The sequence below is a fragment of the Megascapheus bottae genome, chromosome 17 (genome assembly GCF_031878675.1).
Source record: "Megascapheus bottae isolate mThoBot1 chromosome 17, mThoBot2.hap1, whole genome shotgun sequence".
In the NCBI taxonomy this organism is placed as follows: Eukaryota; Metazoa; Chordata; class Mammalia; order Rodentia; family Geomyidae; genus Megascapheus; species Megascapheus bottae.
This window is the reverse complement of record NC_143525.1, coordinates 2,384,789-2,404,404: the sequence shown is the minus strand read 5'-3', so window position 1 is coordinate 2,404,404 and position 19,616 is coordinate 2,384,789. Positions and strand designations below refer to the sequence as shown.

The 19,616-nt window shown below is 46.2% G+C and overlaps 1 long non-coding RNA gene across 1 annotated transcript; it reads right to left on the bottom strand.

Moving 5' to 3' along the window:
- Window positions 1-1,768: 1,768 nt before the first annotated feature.
- LOC150050787 (uncharacterized) lies at window positions 1,769-12,705 on the bottom strand. Its single transcript, XR_016538254.1, has 2 exons — window positions 12,258-12,705; window positions 1,769-2,793 (listed from the first exon to the last, which is right to left on the bottom strand). It is a non-coding gene; the product is annotated as an uncharacterized LOC150050787 (long non-coding RNA).
- Window positions 12,706-19,616: the final 6,911 nt, after the last annotated feature.

Genomic DNA, 19,616 nt, shown 5'->3' with positions numbered 1-19,616 from the left:
CAAAAAAGTGAAGGGAGAGTATAAGACCCCCAGTTTGACATACATACTCACACCACATCCACACCCACTCATAAAGATGAGCAGTCTTTTTTTTTTTTAATTTAACTGAATGCCCTTGCCTATGCAGGCCTGAAATCTCTTTCCAACCTTCTAACCAGCAGTTCAAGTGTCAGATTGAAAGTCTAGAACAGATTCTGCCAGAGAAAGAGGAAGAGATTCCTAAGGACACAGGGGCAGAGGGAGCAGCCTCTTTGGAGAACATTTTGCACCCTCATTTGGCCGCTGTTTCCACAGCAAAAAAAGTGACCTGGCAGTGATCCATCCAGTGATGCACAATGAGCAGGGACCCACAACTCCTTAGCAGAGTTAGTATTGGTCACCCTGTGGTCATCTTTGGGTGTTTTCAACATCTGCTGCCATTTGTGTGTACTGAATTACAGCTGGCTGTCAACACTAACACAAACTAACAATGGCAGCTATATTGTTAGCTACTATGCATTATTTCTTAAATCCTCACAACTCTGTGAGCAGGATATGCTTGATAGAGAGGAAGAAACTGAGGATCAGTAGGTCAAATAATTTGCCCGAGACCATATGACAGGGAAGTGACAGCTGGAAGATTTGTGTGTGGGACTTTTATGTCAAAGCCATATTCTTACTTAGCCCTGGCATTGCATCTCTTTGCCAATGATCTAAGCATTAAAAAGTGGGACCCAAATGCAGAAGCTGTCACAGGGCAACGGTCTGTTAGTGAGAAACCCAGGGACTGACCCAGGAGGAAGCATCTGAAATCAGGAAGCATAAATAACTGCCCATGTTTTGGAGAAAGGAGTAGAGAGAGTGTCTGGAGATATGGCTCAGGTGGTAGAGCACCAGCCAATGAGATACCAAATTGAATCCCAGTCTTAAGACAAAAATAAATAAATAGAAAGCATTAGAAAGCAAAGACTTTAATCTGGACTTGTGGTGTTTCTTAGCCCAGATATGCAAGTTCCCTCCACCTAACCCTCTACTGATAAACAACTTTCGTACACAGTTGCAGTGCATTATTTATGCTCTATCCTTTCTTTCTCTCTCATCTTCCTAAACAGACCCAAAGTTAGATTGGTGTTCTATGTATGTGCATATAAAATTTGTGTATGCAGGTATGTGTCCATATGTAAATATCCACGAATATATACGTCTTTTATGTCTAGCTTCCATATATGAGTGAAAACATACCCCAGTCGGCATTCTGAGCTTGGCTTAACTTGCTCAGTCTGATGTCCTCTAATTGCATCCATTTCCCTGCAAATGACATGATTTGATTTTTCTTTTTCATTCTACGCAGTAAACAGAACTTTGGTTTTTTTGTTTTTTGGTGCCAGTACTAGGGCTTGAACTCAAGAGTCAAGTGCTGTCTCTTAGATTTTATGCTCAAGGTTGGCACTCCATCACTTGAGCCACACTTTTACTTTTTTTTTTTGTGGTTGATTGGAAGAGGCTCCCAGACTTTCTTGTCCGGTTGACATGGAACTGAGATCCTCAGGTCTCAGACTTTTAGTAATGTGAGCCATGAGAACTCAGCAAAACCTTTTTAATGTATTCTATCAAAAAGAATTTTGCAAGTGGTTGAAATCTGCAAGTTGGGATACTTTTTGTGAAACTGGATAGTCTCATGAAGGGGGACTGCTTTGTCTATATCCTATTCAACAATGACCAGTTTCCAAAGATTATAGAGCCACAAGCTGCCTTCAACACTAGCTATGCCAAACATAAACATAACCAATTTCTTTTCTTTTTTTTTTTTTTGGTGGGTCATGGGGCTTGAACTCTGTTGCTTGGGCATTGTCCCTGAGCTCTTCAGCTCAAGGCTACGACCCTACCCCTTGAGCCACAGTGCTGCTTCCAGTTTTCTAGCGGTTAACTGGAGATAAGTCTCATGGACTTTAGTGCCTGGGCTGGCTTTGCACCGTAACTTTCAGATCTCAGCCTCCTGAGTAACTAAGGATTACAAGTGTGAGCCACTGCGCCCAGCCCAGTTTGTTTCTTGCTCCTTATTTCCTTCCTTCCTTCCTTCCTTCCTTCCTTCCTTCCTTCCTTCCTTCCTTCCCTCCCTCCCTCCCTCCCTCCTTCCCTCCCTCCCTCCCTCCTTCCTTTTTCTTTCTTTTTGGAAATAGGGTCTCACTGTTCAGGTTGACCCTGAACTCACATTCCTCTAGCCTTGGCCATCTGTGTACTGGGATTATAAGCATGTGCCACTTTGCATGGTTTACCATTAACTTATTTGATAAGTGAAAATGTACTTACTTCATGGGGGTGGGAATGTAGCTCAGTGGTAGAGCACTTGCCTAGCATGTGCAAGGCCCTGAGTTCCAACCCAAGAAATGAAAATCAAACATTAAAAGCTTTATAGGTCATCATTATAAACAACATTCTGGTTGTATTAAACAGCTGTCTTTATTAACCTTTTGGGGTGATTCCAAGCTAGAAGCAGCTCCCTAGGTCACAGTTAATTCTGCTGGAAGTAGACCTAGTGCCCTCCTTTCTGGGAATGTAAATGTAGTTTTCATAAGTGAGTCTGACTTCAGGAGCTGGGCACAGGTGGTTCACACTTGCAAGCCTAGCTACTCAGGAGGCTGAGATCTGAGGATCACAGAAGCCTGTCTGGACAGGAAAGTCATTGAGACTCATTTCCAATTAAACATCAAAAAGACCAAGTGGAGATGTGGCTCAAGTGGTAGAACACTAGCCTTGAACACAAAAGCTTAGGGAAAGTGCCCAGGACTTGAGTTCAAGGCCCAGGACAAGCACCTACATAAGAGGGGGCGAGGGAGAGAGAGAGAGGGAGAGAGAGAAAGAGACACACACACACACACACACACACACAGAGAAAGACAAAGACACAGAGACAGAGAGAGGGAAGGGGAGAGGGAGAGGGAGAAAGAGAGGGAGAGAAGGAAGGGGGAGAGGGAAAGGGAGAGGGAGAGAATGAAAGACAAGTTCAGTTCTCTATAAGGGAGGAGAATTCAAGTTCATTGTAGTCAGTGGTGACCAGTTCTGAAATTGAGGAACTAGTTTGAGGAACTTCAGAATAAACAAGAAGCCCAAATAGCTTGACTTTCCACAGAAGACTTCCAATTCATGGGGGTAAATGGAAGAAAGTATATGGCCTATTCTGCCCTTAGATGGTGGAGACTGACCACGGCCTCCTTTTACACATTGCTCCACATATACTTTGACCAACCAGCCAGAGTGACCAGCTTGAGTACTGAGCAGCAGGAGTGCATCTGATATGTCCACTCACTGTAAGGAGTTCTATCCTCTCTGTGTGGGGGAGGAAGAAAAGGGCCTGGGACACAAGATCTGAAGGGAAATGTACTTAGAAGATCTCTCTGTCCTTCAGCACAGAAAACTGGGCAACACCTTGTGGCTTTTCCACGTCTCTCCCTCAGACTGGAGGACCTTACAGAGGAGTCTGAACTTTTACTCCACATCAAATACTTATTCAGTAGCTACCATGTTCTAGGAGCTGGGCTGGCCAGTGGGAATATGACAATGGTTGACAAAGGTGAAGGAGCTTTCCTTGCTGTGACACTGAAAGGCCTTCTTGGAATGCCGACCCTGGCCATCAAGAAATCCTGGGCCGTCTGGGCACTGATGGGTCTATATTTATGATCCTAGCTACTCAGAAGGCTAAAATATGTGGGAATTCATTTTTTTTTGGCCAGTCCTGGGCTTGAGCTAAGGACCTGATTCCTGTCCTTGAACTTTCTCAAGTCTAGAGCTCTACCACTTGAGCCTCAGCACCACTTTTTTCTATGTATGTGGTACCGAGGAATCAAACCCAGGTCTTCGTGCATGCTAGGCAAGCACTCTACCACTAGGCCAAACTCCCGGCCCAATATGTAGGAATTCAGTTGGAAGTCAGCCTAGACAGCAAAGTTTTAGAGACTCCATGTCCAACTGACTAGCAAAAAGTTGGACTAGAGGCATGGCTCTAGCTGGGGAAGGGGCATTTTGGTAGATCTGTACGATATCTCCTTTTGTGTTCATCTTCCCCCCCCCAGTGAGCTCCTTGAAGGAATCATATGACAAGTTACTGTCTTTTACAGGTACCTCTTGACTTACGCTGGTTTTATGTTCCAAGAATCCCAGCATAAGCTGAAAATACAAACCAATACTTCTAACCTATCAAATATCATAGCTTAACAACACAGCACACATTAGAAGGATCATCAAGTCTCCTGTGACTGGAGGGCTGACCGGGGGCTGTGCTTTACTGCTTCTACTCAGCATTCCCAGAGAATTTTGAATCAGTATTGCTAACCTGGGAAAAGACTCAATTCAAAATTCAAATTCTGTTTCTCTCTCACTTCCACATCATCATAAAATAAAAAACCGTAAGTTGAGCCATCAGCAGTGAAGATAACTGTATCTTCCAGCAGCTCGTAGAACCTGGCCAAGTTGTTATCCTCGGCAAGTATTCTCATGATCAAAAAACAACCAACAGTCCTGAGGAACAAATAAGAGCTGCAGGTGGAAAACTCCCTGGGCCAAGTGGGATGTGTAGGGCTGTGTCTGATCCCCTGGCATATTCAAGAGATGGAGCAAGATCCTGGAAGAAAAAGGTCACATCATGGTGGCTGTACTCTAGGAAGATAGTGTCCTGCAAGTTGTCCTACAAGCCCCCAAATTGGCCCATTTCCCAAATGCCAACCTGGAAACCCACTTAGTTCTGTGTGAGAATATGAACCTGCACCTGTCCAGTGTACACCTAGGCTCAGGTGGATATGGGTGCTATGTGGGAAGCGGTTGGTACATTGGTTTCTCTCTTTTTCATTAATCTCTATAGAGAGAGTCCTGCCTCTCAGCACAGCATTTACTAGGTGTTACGTGTGCTGGCTAGCAGATACAACCCTTTTTTTTTTCCTGTTGGTCATAGGGCTTGAAGTCTGGGTGCTGTCCTTGTGCTCTTTTGCTCAAGGCCAGTACTCAACTACTTTGAACCAGTGTCAGTTCCGGTTTTCTAGTGGTTAACTGGAGGTAAGAGTCTCACACACTTTCCTGCCAGGGCTGGCTTTGAACCTTGATCCTCAGATCTCAGCCTCCTGAGTAGCTAGGATTACAGGCGTGAGCCACCAGCACCCGGCTTGCAGGTGTGACTTAATCAGCAATTTTCCATCATCTGAGACTGGCAAAGCCCTCCCTGCTTCCTCTCAAGCCTGCCAGCTATCACTAAGTACCCACCAGAACACTAATTCTAATCTAGTAAAAGCAAAGATGAATGTTGGCAGAAGGAACGTGGTAGAGTTTAGCTACAAAAGGGGCCACCACCCAGATACGACATTTCATTTTGCACTCAAGAGTTTCTCACAGACAGGAGCCAGACAGATCCAGCTGGGATGATGCCTGACTACTTGGGCCCCTCAGGCCACTTGCAAGCTATGGGTAACATGTCAGTTCTTAAGAGAAGAAAGATGTGTCTAGTTTGAAGCCATAATCAACTGTCACTAAATGCCTACTCTGGGTGAGACACACTGTTTGGGGACCTAGGGAAGTGCCCTGAAATACAAGCAACCTTTGAGACTTTTGGCTAACCCTGCCCAGAATTGTATAGTCTTATCAACCTTGGCCTCTTTTTGATGATAGGACCTTCATGGTACAAGAAAGTGTCAAATAAACAGCTTTCTGTTTACTTTTTCTCAGACGCAGAGCTGTAGCTGCTCCGGTTCCACCCTTCCCAGACCTGGCGGAACTTGCAGGAAGGTTCTGGGTGATGGGGTCTGCATGGGGGAATAAGGGCAGGAACTGGAGTAGTTCTTTTGTCAAGCGGTGGAAGGGTAAAGAGCAAAGAGCCTGGATTTTAGCCATTAACTAGCTGAGTGACCTTAGGCAACTTGCTTGACTTCCTTGGGCCACCAGTCTATCTTCTGAAAAATAGCGGAGGGTACAAATTCTACTGATCATTTCCAATCTAGAATTCTAATAACTCTTTCTTGTCAGAGTGATTAAAGCCTAAGGTTATTTAGCCGTGCCAGCCTGAAGTTTGTTCGAAGTTGACTGCTAGTTAGCCTAGATCAGTGGGCTGTACTGGAGCTGTAGAAACTAAGGAATAATAAATAGTTCCTTTTCTATAGCTTCATAAAGTCAAGTTCACCTTCTGGAGGATCTTGGCTATAGACAAGTTCAATGGTTAAGTTCAACACTAATTGCATGTGTCACCACCAGTGTTAGCCAGGTGCCAGTTGCTTACACCTGTAATAGTAATCCCCAAGAGGCTGGGATCTGAGAGTCATGGTTCAAAGTCAACCTAGACAAAAAAGTACAAAAAACTCTTTTAACCAGAAAAAAAAAGCCACAAGTGGAGGTGTTAGCTCAAGTGATAAGAGTGGTGGCTTTGAAGCTAAGGCCCAGAGCCCAGAGCTCAAGCCCCAATACTGGCATGTACACACAAAAAGAACACTGTGTATAAATGGTAGCTTTAGTGCTAAGAGGGTCAGTAGAAGCTTCAGCCACCAGAAACTGGGAGGCAAAGATGGCTCAGTCACTCCCAGGCTGTTTATGAATCCTAACACTGGCCTTGGAAATGTAGACAGCTGATGGAGTAGTGGGCTTGGGGTTCTATAAACTTTCTGAAATTCGGGGGCGTAATTGAGCCTTTCCACTCACTAGAGCTCTTGAAGGCTTCTAACTCAAGTGAGTAGAGGGGTTAAAAAGGGTTCCCCCAAAGATCTTTCATATCAAAGTATAGTTTGTATTTCTCTTCTCTCTGCCAAGGGATTTCCCAGCTCCCTGGGGCCAAAGCTCCCCTCCTGCAGCTTTGCTGACTGTTGTTGGACATGGGCCATTTTCCACCCTCAAGGTAGCTGGACTCAGGAGTGAGGTGACACTGCTGACTTGGGCTCGGGGCCTCATCCACATGATCCAGCCTTGGCAACCTCCTATTCTTTCCCTGCCTGCAAGCTGTTAGGCTGGAAGGAGGGTGATCTTGGGCAAAGGGGTGCTCAACCAGGCCTGCTCAGGACTTCCTGTGCAAATGTGTGTATGGGGGGGGGGAGCAGGGGATCAATCTGTCAGCTACATCCCCGCTTGGGTGACTCACCTTCCAGAGAAAGTGCCCTGCTCACCTAGCAAAGCTGCTTGGAAAATGACTAAGACACCTATCAAATGCAGGCCGTGGGGGCCAGCCAAAGGCTGAGCAGGGTCCATGCGCTCTACTCTCATCTCAGCTTGAAGACAAGTGCTCCTGCCACCTGCTTTCATTTTCATCTGAACGCAGCTCCACACCAGGCTCCACATCCGGTGATCTACTTTTTCTAAACACTAGCTTCGCTTTAGAAATGACTCTTCAGCCATCAAGACAGCTTCCCCAAGAGAAAACAAAATGTTATTTAAAGGGAACAGCAACCTGGCGGGGAGCCTCTACTTTTGTTTTGTATTAAGGAAGAAAAAACAAAGGAGTTTAAAATCTAACATGAACTGGGTTGTTTTTGTTTTTGTTTTACTCTCTTGTCCTTTGTAGAGTCACAGCACTCAGGTCTAGGTGTAAAGAAAAGCAGGCAAGAAATATTTTCAAAGGGGAAAAGTGGGGTGAGGTGGGGTACCATGTACTGGCAGTGCATGTACCATGAACTGCCTCTTGTCTCCCAAAGAACAAGCTTTACTGACTTATATTCTACAGTGTTCTCCTTTCTCTCATTCCAAGTTAGTGTTGGGATCTATTTAACTATGCACAGGAAGGATACTGGGGAGCCCCTAGACAGGCCTGATTGTATTTGGGGGACCTGGGGATTCCCCCTCTTTGGGACTGCCAACTCTCACCAGGAAGATCATAGGCCTTTTATAGGATAAGGTGAAGACAAAACAATGTAAAACCTGGAGGGCATGGTGGCTCATGCCTGTAATCCCATCTACTCAGGAGGCTGAGATCTGAGGATCATGGTTCAAAGCCGGCTCCAACTAAAGTCCAATTAATCACCAGAAAACAGGAAGTGAGGCTGTGGCTCAAGCAGTTGGGCAGTAGCTTGGAGCCAAAGAGCTCAGGGACTGTGCCTAGGCCCAGAGGTCAAGCCCCATGACCCACAAAAAAAGAAAATAAAAATAATGTAAGACTGGGAAGATGTGACAGCTAAAAACTCCAAGCTGGAGAAATGTTCCCTTAGAGGTCCTATTGAGAAAATGACTCCATCTTGTCAGGCAATCTGACTCTTCTTGACATCATCTTATAGAAAACAGGTCTGATCACTGTGTAGTACCTGACAACTGCTACTGTATTACTACAACTATTATTAACAACAACAACAAAACAACAGTAATCCCTGCTCAGCACTGGACACAGAGTCTCTCATTCTCTTCTACTCAAAGTAGCCCCATGAACGACTTCAGGCCCTATTTACAGATGAGGCAGCCCAGGCTTGGAGAAGTTAAGGGATTTGCCTCGTCTGTTTAAGCAAACAGCTTAAAACCACTCAATAATCACTACACTGATAGATGATGTTGATATTGCAGATAGACTATTCTGACAGTTTACTTGGCTTTCTGCCTTCATTTCTATATGTGGAAAGTGGACAGAAACAGACCTGTCCCAGTGATAGGCTATTCATCCTAGGCTTTTTTTTTTTTTTTTTTTTTTTGCCAGTCCTGGGCTTGCGCTCAGGGCCTGAGCACTGTCCTTGAACTTTCTCAAGGCTAGAGCTCTACCACTTGAGCTTCAGCATCATTTCTGGCTTTTTTCTATGTATGTGGTACCAAGGAATCGAACCTGGGTCTTCGTGCATGCTAGGCAAGCACTTTAACCACTAGGCCAAACTCCCAGCTCCCTAGGCTTTTATTAATAATCAGTATCAGTTCCTAATTACTTGATAACTGATATCAATTGATAATCCACAATTACTGTAAATAGACAAAGTTGCTTCTGTGGCTCAGTTAGGCTCAAAATGGATATAATTTGGGGAAAAACAAAACCCAAAAACCCCAAAACAAACCCTTACTGTTTCTTGAACTAGTTAATAGAAAATGTAGTTAAGTAAATACCAAGCAAATGGGCTTAGGGTCGGGAGTTTGGCCTACTGGTAGAGTGCCTGCCTAGCATGCATGAAGACCTGGGTTCGATTCCTCAGTACCACATATATTTAAAAAAAAAAAAAAAAGCCAGAAATGGTGCTGTAGAGTTCTAGCCTTGAGAAACCCCAAAGACAGTGCTCAGGTCCTGAGTTCAAGCCCCAGGACTGGGAAAAAAGAAAAGAAAGAAAATGGATTTAGATTCTGGGTTCTTATCTACTTCTCATCAGGCTTCACTTTTCTGTTCCATGTCCCTGCCTTTCTTCATGTAAGTACTGTAAGAAAATATAAACCTTGGCTACCAAGTTATTCCTACTGTACATAATTCAAGGGATTTATAACAGGCAGTGAAAGGATGAATATAAAACAAGAACAGGGACCCCTTTAAACTAGAATAAAAAACAAACAGAACAGAGAGGAAAACTTACTTTTACTGTATGTCACTCAGATGAGCCCAGAACCAAAGTTTTCCTACCCCAGTGCTCTGCTCAGAGCAGCTAAGATGCCTTTCTCTACAATTTGCCCTCTGTCTGGCTTTCCATTTCTACTCTGCTGCTATCAGTGTTCAGTCAGCATCCACCAGGTAAACACAGAATCTTCACACTTGAAATACCTTCACCTTCAAGATATTCGACCCTGCTCTTTTCCCCTATTTGAGATCTTCGTGTGAAGAACCCAGAGGATTGACTGACTTTTCCTTACAGCGCCTCAAATCTCCCCAAACTGTCCCGTTCGCCACCCATTTAACCTTGGTGCCATCAAAAAATGCTCACGATGCTCAGATGCTGCTTCCAGTTTAACTGAAATACTGAAATGGGGCAAACAGGAAGCATCAGACACAACTGTGGTAGTGACTTATTAATCATGAAAGCAGAATTTTAGTTGCATTTTAACCTTTTGCCAGGAAAAACACACACACACACACACACACACACACACACACACACACACAATGTTGAGATGATGAAAGCCATTGGTAAGAAGTGTTCTGCCTGACTTTGACCTTTTATTTAAGACTGAATGTGGTGCTAAGATTTTGGCTTTTTAATCCCAGAAAGGCCATCTGTCAACTCAACCAGGATGAATTTGTCAGCTCTTCACAGGACAGGCCTGTTAGGAAAGTCCATGTGCTATCCACTGAGGCAGGAAAAAAAATAGGAAACTAAAAGTGACTTCACAGGCCAAAGTGACACAACACTCCTAAGAGAGGGCAAAGCAAACAATCATGGAGGAAGCATCCATCTCTTTCATACAGGTCTCTCAACAGATCCTAGCTGGAGATGAACTCTTATCACTCACTCAAAAACTCACAAAAGTCACTTAGGGTTGGATAATCAATCAGGGTGAGTCCTCTTCTCCGCAGTAAATGATATACAAACACTCCTAGCAGATCACAAAGGAGTCAGTGTTCATCAGGAGAACCAAAATGAGGAACCAAACCTCCATCTGCTGAGGCGAAATGGCCCAACCAGACGTCTTTGTTTAATCGAAGAAGGCTCCTTTGGCAGGATATCTGTCTGTGGTGCCGCTCCCACAAACTCTACCAGACACCCGAGGCAGAAAACCCCCTTCAGAACTACTCTGTATAATCAGAAAACAATCAGAAGATGACCTAAAGCTTGGCAGCCTACTGCTGATTTCATCAACTGCAAGTACATATTTCTAGGTATATCTACCTGGGTAATGAATTTCTAAAAATAAAAGTCAAACACTTTATTTTGAGATCTTCTGAGAAGTTCACTGTACTCTTCCTTATAAGTCAGGATGTCTTAGAGGTGTTTGAAAAAAAACTCGAAAGTCTGGCATAGCTCCAAAGGAACTGACTTTGACATCACTTTTAAAACATCAAGAGAAAAATCTAAACACATTCTAAGCAAGACAAGTGTTTTGTAAATGTCCTCTGACATTAAGGACATAAATATCACACCAAACATTTTCACTCCCTTCTAGTACATCATCCTGATTCAGGGGCCTAAAGACTGCACCAATCCTAGCTATGAGGCATCAGGCAATATACAAGCCCCTACACACACCTGTCTCAGGTAAGGGGTAAGGCTCTTAAAGCCAAACAATACTGTCTATGTTGCCACACAGAGGGCTAAAGGAAAAAAAGAGACCATGGGCATGTAGCTACCATATAAAAAAACTTATTATGAGTGTCAAGATACAATCTTCCTCTAATCTTTCAAAAAAAACCATGTTTCTAGTCAGGGTTTTCAACATTTTTCCCCCAGCATAAACTTCTGCCCACTAAAGTTCACTGATCATAGTCCTATTTAATATCATTTAATATCATTTGCTTTTCAAGTTGTTTTTCAAGTCATTGGTCTCTGGTTAACAAACATAACTCTGTCACCAACACCACTGATTTCCAAACCTTTTCTCATTCATTCTCTCCTCTCCACATGCATTTCAGCTCCAGTCCATTAGGGTTGAGAGCAACACTTTAACCACAAGTTGGAAGGAAAGACTTTTTTTTTTTTTTCCTGAAGTTACCAAGCAATAACGAGACTCCTGGGCAGGTGAGACTCTCTTACATTATCTGGTGTCCTGGTGGCTGGCTGCAAGTTGCCAGGACCACAGTGGACTTTCAAGCTGGGAAGACTACATTGAAACAGACAGCTGAAATCTCAAAGAGTAGAGCACAGAAAAATGTGCACAGAATGGTCAAGGCCAGGAGGAAGGATGCTACGGGTGGAGGATACTACCTCGCTGGGACAGATTGCTCCTCCCGGCAGTGGAGTGAGTGTAAGCCTTTCACTTCTTCTCGGGATAACACTGGAGGGTTCCGCAGACAGGGCAGGTGGGAGTGAACAAACACTTCTGCGGCTGTGTGAGTGTGAATGGGGGTGTGGGGGAGACCCAGGGCTCGGAGCTGGGGGGGGGGGGACGCAGGGCTGGCAGCCCGAGCGCAGTGGCTCGGGTGCTGGGGAAGGGGAAGCAGCGCGTCCTGGCGTGCGCTTGGAGAGAGAGTGCGGCCTGCCAGGGCGCGCGGCCTGGAGGCTCGGCGCGAGCACGGCGTGAGACCCAGGCGCTGGCAGCGAGGGTGCGAGAGACCGACCGGCCTCCGCTGGCGAACGGGGCCGATCGCGGGCGCCGGGGCTCCGATCCCCACGCGACCGGCAGGCCGCAGGCCGGTCCTGAGCTGAGAAACTACCCACCCCGCCGCTCCCCCAGAGCCATCTGAGATCCCAGGGTCCTGTCCAGTTACCTACCGGCCGAGCGCCGATCTCCCCAAGCTAGCGACTGTGGCGTGTTGCTGGCCAGCGATCTCCCGCCGCCGGCCACCGGCCGCTGAGATCCCGGCCCACGGTCGCCCCGCCCCGGCCCCGCCCCGGCCCTGAGCCCCGCCCTCGTTACCGCCTTCACTGCCGCGTCCGGGGCCACTCCTCTCCCCGCGGCTGAGACTTTGCTTAGATTCCCGTCTCCTTTCTTTGGTCCCACCGTGAGCCTTGGTCCCACCCACCCTTGCAAACCAGCCAATAAAGAGTCTCATCCCTGCCTGCCCGTCATCCCTTTCTCTAGTAACGATTGGCTAACGAGGCCTCGCTACCAGAAATGGACATTATTTCCGGCCAAGGTTTACAGAGCTTTCGGGGCAGACGGGTGGGCAGAAGGCGGGGACCGTCGGGGTGTTGGTGGAGTTACACATGCGCGCTGGGGTTCTGGCACATGTTGCGAGTTGCATTCTTCTTGAGGTTACGGGAAAGAAGGGCGACTGGTGCGCATGCGTGGGCGCTCCCAGCTCCGACTTTGGTTACCTTAGAGACTGCTAGGCGCTATGGGGGGGGGGGGGGTCTGCTGTTAGGGCCTGGCTGCTGAGGCCGCAGATGGACCGGGGGTGGGTGGTGGGGGGTGGGAGGGGAGACAGGATGTGCCAGGGAGATTTTAGAATACTAGAGGATGAGTGAGGGAAGGCCAGGGCCTACCTGGGGCAGGTCACGTGTGTTGAAATTCAGGTGTTTTTGAAGACGTTGACAGCTAACTTAAGGTGCAGATGGGGTTGCCAGCACTGGAAAAGCAGCATGGTGCCTGCGTGGTGCCAAATAGCTCCTGTTGGGTTTTTTTCAGGCTACAGAGTTCAAAAGAGGAGAGCTTCACATAAGTAGATGGATGACCTGAAGTTTGAATAGAGACCTAGGTGTGTCTACAGTGCTGCTTTCTGTGAGGGGACCGGAGGGAAGAAAAAGTAGAAAGATACAGAATTCCCCCTCCCTCAGCTTTTGCTAATACATTTTCTTGTTTCCACAATGAACTTTTGTGTGTGCGTGCCTGTGCGCGTGTGCACACACACACACACACACACACACACACTAGTGCTTGAACTCCAGGCTTCATGACCCCCCCCACCCCCCTTAATATTACTGCACTGCCACTTGAGCCATAATTCTAAGTCTGGCTTTTTACTGGTGAATTGGAGATGAGAGTTTTCTGCCCCAGCTGGCTGCAAACCTGGATTCTCAGATCTCAGCCTCCGGAATAGTTAGCATTATGGGATTGAGCCACCTGCACCTGGCTCAAACTTATTTTAAGTTTGCCAACAGATGTGGTCCTGCCCTACTAACTCCATGGGGAAAGTACTGCATGTATGGGGACTAAGTGTGGGGGTGTGGACAGGGGGTCAGTGTATGGTCAAGACTCCTGCAATGATGGCTTGACAGAGTCTCCTATTTCTGAAAGAATTTGAGCCAAGATCAGGCCACTGCTCTGAAGCACTTCGTAGACATTTGCTAGGCAGTTCATAGCGTCTTTCTGGAGATCTGTACCCAACAGACATCTGGTGCTGAGGAACTAGGGAAAACCATCCATTTAAGTATTGTATGAACCACTCCCCCCAGGCCAGAAGTATGCTTTGCTGGTCTGACCAAATGTTTCTTTGAATTCAAACAGAGCCTGAAATTCCTAATAACTTGTTTTTTTTGTTTTTTTTGCCAGTCCTGGGCTTGAGCTCAGGGCCTGAGCACTGTTCTTGGACTTTCTCAAGGCTAGAGCTCTACCACTTGAGCCTCAGCACCACTTCCAGCGTTTTTGTATGTATGTGGTACCAAGGAATCGAACCCGGGTCTTTGCACATGCTAGGCAAGCACTTTAACCACTAAGCCAAACTCCCGGCCCCATGACTTGTATCCCTTATGGCCTTACTCCCAACCACATCTTCCTGAAGCATTTCTAGTTGTGTGGCTCCCTTAGAGCCTATGCTTTGCAACTCTGAGGCATTCCCTGGCTTTGCCAGTGGCCAGCTGGAAGAAAAAAACTTGACTAGGAGCCCCTAAACCTCCTTATACTCCCAGCATTTTGCCTTTCAGTGACTCAGATTTTTAGCATCTGGGTGCCTGTCTTTTTCCTCTTACCACCTGTTTGCCTCTGGGCATATCACTTCTCAAGAAAGACTAGGCATAGGGCCAGATTTTGTGCAGGCTCCCTAGCTCACCTTTGCTGTCTCCCTATCTCATACTTTCTTCTTTAGGGTGTTCAGGCCCATGGGCTTTATCCAGCCTCTCTTCACATTTCTCTTCTCCTGGCTTTCCTGCAGTCTCTACCTACCTATCAGAAGTGATTTGTCAGCTGGGCACCAGTGGCTCCCCATGTAATCCTAGCTACTCAGGAGGCAGAGATCTGAGAATTATGATTCAAAGCCAGCCCAGGGAAGAAAAAGTCCATGAGACTCTTATTTCCAATTAACTGTCAGAAAACTGGAAGTGAAATTGTGGTTCAAAGTGGTAAAGCATCAATCATGAGTGAAAAAGCTCAGGGACAGTGCCCAGGCCCTGAGTTCAAGTCCCACAAACTGGTAAGAAAAGAAAAAATGATCTGTTCAGGGCATTGGAGGCTCTCATCTGTTATCTTAGCTAATTGGGAGGCTGAGATCCAAGGCTTAAGGTTTGAAGCTAGCCCAGGCAGACAAATCTATGAGACAATTATCAGTTAATCACAATTAGCCACAGTGGTAGAGTGCCAGCTTTGAGGGGAAAAAAAGCCAAATAAGAGTGTTGTAAAGTCCCAGTACTGGCACATACACCAAAATGTGATCTGTCTTTAGACCTGTACATTAATACTAATATTAATGTGTGTTAGAGAGAAGGAGGGGTGAGAGAGAATTCTATAGACCAAAGCCCTGGAAAAGAAAGTTCAGTTCAGCTTGCAAAGGAAAAACAAACCACTACATACACTAGTAAGAAAAGTATTTGAGACTAGTCAACTTTTCCATTTCAGCTATTTTTCTCAGGTGCCCTGCTGTGTTTGAAGTGAGATGAGAAACAATCCAACAGCCTCAGTGAACACTGGGGTATCTCCAAATCTCGAGTTGCTTATATATCCTCTGGAATGAGAGCGTTAGGGCAAAATTAGTTCCTCCCAGTCAAAATCATGCTAGCCTGGGAAGGTTGCTAGCCTGGGAAGGCTGTTAGCCCTGAATCACTGGTGCAGCCTCAGCTCTGTTTTCAATAAAAGAATTGACATTTACAGGCTGACTCACACCTGGAGCAGAAAGCTAGGTTCTCAGTACTTGGGGAGTTTCACATCCCATCTATTTCACGTCTGGAAATACAGGGTGAGACTGCACCAAAGAAAAGCAACTTCTGGTTTTTGAGAACTTAAAAATGTAAGTCGGATACTTTTTTTTTTGGTCCGGGGTGGGGCTTGAACTCTGGGCCTGGATGCTGTCTCTGAACTCTTCAGCTGAAGGCTATCGCTCTACCACTTGAGCTACAGCGCCATTTCCAGTTTTCTGGTGGTTAATTGGAGATAAGAGTCTCACAGACTTCTATGCCCGGGGTGGCTTTGAACCACAATCCTCAGATCTCAGCCTCCTGAGTAGACAGGTGTGAGCCACCAGCTCCAGGCTAAATTGGATACTTTCTAAAGAGTGCTTTGTGTCCTTAATCTCACGGACCACTTGTTCAACATGGCAGTATGGACATTTTGGGTTGGATAAGTCATTGTTACAGGTTCCTAGAAGCTTCTTTTGCTTCAAAAGCAACTGATTTACTGCTCAGGCTCACCAATTAACTAAAAGCTAGGCATCCTTGCCTCCTTTTTTTTTTGCCAGTGCTGGGCTTGAGCTCAGGGCCTAAGCACTGTCCTTGGACTTTCTCAAGGCTAGAGCTCTACCACTTGAGCCTCAGCACCACTTCTGGCTTTTTCTAAGTATGTGGTACCAAGGAATCAACCCGGTCTTCGTGCATGCTAGGCAAGCACTCTACCACTAGACCAAACTCCCAGCCTCCTTTTTGTATCTATATCCTTTGGACTGAGCCTTCCTCTTCTGCAGTTATGATAACAGTAGCCATCTTGAAATCCAGGGAAGACTGGACCCCACCTGACCAATCCTGGGACAGTGGACTGTCAGATCACCTCTGAACCCCCTCTGAAGGCACCTCTGATCATCTGAACATCAGGACATGCTTGTGGCTGGAGCTATTTAATTATGCATACCTTTTGTCTCCTACCCCAAGTTCTTTGTCTGTATCCTGAAGATGGGCTAAAGTTCTGTCTTCCTGTGGCTATCTATGGAGGAACTGACCTGTCCACTGTAGTGTGTTTAAATGAATATTTCTAGATTATAGTAGCACTCCTCCACTCACCCTAGGTGACAACAGAAATGTCTGTAGTCATTGCCAAGAGCCTCCAAGGAAGCATATGCCTCAGCTGAGAACTGTTGCAGTTTAACTACATAGAGTAGACAGTATTATTCCCAGTTCATAGATGAGCAAGCCAGGTATGAAGAGAAGAAACTTTCCTCGTGTTCTTTTGCTATAACAGAAGATTCAGGACTCAACCAAGATCTGACTCCAGATACCTTGTCCTCCTGCATGCAGGACTTTATAAAATGAGTTTGGATGTTACAGAGCCAACTACCCATCCTTTCTATAGAAGAGTGAGTAAGGTGGTTGCATCAGTAAGAGAATGCTATTCTTAGATTATTTTTCCTTTGCCGTTTGCCTTGGATGAAAGACATCCTGGCTTTTAGTCAGTGTAACTTACAGTGTCTAGCCATGTCCAATGAGAAAGTGGTTGGTGAATCATCTGAATGTCTATGGCTCTCAGGCCCCACATTCCTGTGGGATTCTGAGTTACACTTGAGAACTCTTACTTAAGGCGGAGATGACACATGACTAGAGGTAAGGAAGAAACAGTTTTATTTTTTTTTCCACCAGGGGCCTACCCAAGCCTGCAACCATGGTGCCATTACTGGTGCCTGCCCTGTTATTTCAGTCTAGAGTTGGAGAGACAGTGGGTGAATGGATGAAGGTATGATGTGATGGAGCTGTTTCTAATCCTCATTTTGATAGCTATAATTGGGTTTAGTGAGAATATTTACACCAGGTAAACTGGCATACAGTATAAATCAGGGCTACTTACTGTGCAAGCTGATTTTAAATGTTTATCAGCCTTCTGGTTCTGGCTTCTGCCTATTGCCCAGTCTTACCTTGGGAGATAGAAGGGGTGCCATGAACCACAGAGTCAGTGGGAGAGAAGAGGAACAGTGCAGGTTTGGGGAGAAGAGATACCAGTCCTGGCAGAGAGTGGAGCTCTACCCTCTAGGTAGAGGTCTGTGTGGGGCATTGAGCAAAAGATGACCTTATGTCCTGGACACACCTTCCTTGATCTTTCCTCCCCCGACTTTGGAGCCTTGTTTTGGCTTGAATTCTTACTTCCGGGTTGGGTTTTCTCCTCCTAATTCACCCTCCTACCCCTAAGTCTCCTTGTCATACCATCCTCAGCCTTCTGGGTGGGTTTCATTCTCCTGAGGGATCATTTAGGTCTTGTTACTTCCATCCCAGTTTGCAAGCATGGCTTTCCCTCTAACACATCCCCTTCCCCCTTAGCCTCTTCCATTCAACCTACAAATGTGATCAGCTTCCCAGTGTACAAAAAGCAAGCTAATCCCCTCCAGCAGCCTACCCACTCACTTTTCCCTGACCTGGCTTTTCCTCACATTATTTGCAGATGTCTGCTTTACTCTTGCTTGAGTGTGCCCCCTTTGCAACCTGGTTTCTGTCCACACCCTTCTCTCCGTAGCCACCCACACAATATATCTTCTAGTAGATGTTTCCACCTCACTTCCTACCTGCAGCTGACCATCGTGAGGGGGTACTGAGTGCCATGTCAGCCTCTTGGGAGGGGTTGCCCAGCCTCCAGACCAGCTCCTGACTCAAGAGGCTAATGGGTAGGCAGACTTGGAAGAAATCACTACAGATGGACCTCAGGAGGTCATCCCATGTGAGGAAGGGTATGCCACCAGGGAGTAGATGTACTGTATTGGGCAGGACCTAGCCATGGAAACAGAACCCATGCTGATTTTTCAAACACAGCATTTAATCAGGGTTATTACACAGGAAATAGAAGAATGGGGGAAAGACCAGAAGATGAAGTGACCTGGAGTCCACTACTGCCCCCTGGTGGGAGGGACTGGGCAAGGTTAGGAGCCAAGGTCACTCGGAGGAAACAAGCCACAGAACACACACACATATTCCCACAGTTCCCACTCAAGACCAAAAGCCCACCATCTAGTTGCCTGCTATAGCCTTTCACTGGCCCGGAAGCCTCTTGGGTCAGTCATCAGTGAAGTGCAGAGCGGAGAAGGAAAGGGCTACAGAGCCCAAAGTGTGGGGTAGTAGAGGTGGAGGGGGACTAACTGAAGAGTGGGGACTCCATGAGGATGTCCTGGAAGAACAAAGCCCATAAAGACGGAAAATTAAAGAGGGGAAAGAATTCCCAGCAGTTGTTCGTATCTATGGCCTCTTTCTGAGGCTTCTGAGATATTGGGCCATTTCCTCTCATTCTTAAAATTTAAAGCACTGAACCAGGTGCCAGTGGCTCATGCCTGTAATCCCAACTACTGAGGAGGCTGAGATTCGAGGACCATGGTTCAAAGCTTGCCATGGCAGAAAAGTCCATGAGACTTGTCTTCAATTAGCCAACAAAGAACTGCAAGTGGAGGTGTGTCTCAAGGAGTAAAATGATAGCCTTGAGCAAAAAACTAAGGGACAATACTCTGACCTTGAGTTCAAGCCTCAGCATGTCTACTCACTGAAGTATTCAACAAATATTGGGTAATTACTGTGTACTACTTGACTAGGCCCTGGTGACTGAGAGAGGAGGAGTCATGATATCTGCCCTCAACCAAAGAGAGAAACAAGGTTGCAATGCAATGGGAAGGACAAAAAGAACTGCTAGGTGAGTTAAGAACATGCAAAAGAGATCAGAGAAAGCTTCCTGGAAGAGGTGATGCTTGCATTGAATGCGCTAGAAGGACATTCAGGCAGAAATAGTAGCTGATGGAATGCTGGAGACAAGAGTCAATCAAGATACATTTAGGGAACTGGGGATCAGATGCATGTGATAAGGTAGGAGATGAAACTGGGGGTGTAGTCTATAGCCTGGCCTGTGAAAGGCCCTATAGGGTATAGTCAGTAGGTTGGGCAGGAGAAAAGGCCAATCACACAGATAGAATGGCGTCTCACAATGAATCTCCGCCTGTAATATATGTGATAGTGCCAAGTAGAGACTAGGAGGCCAGTGGAAGACTTTGCCATAAGATGTGATGGAGCTGGACTAGAGCAGTGGCATGA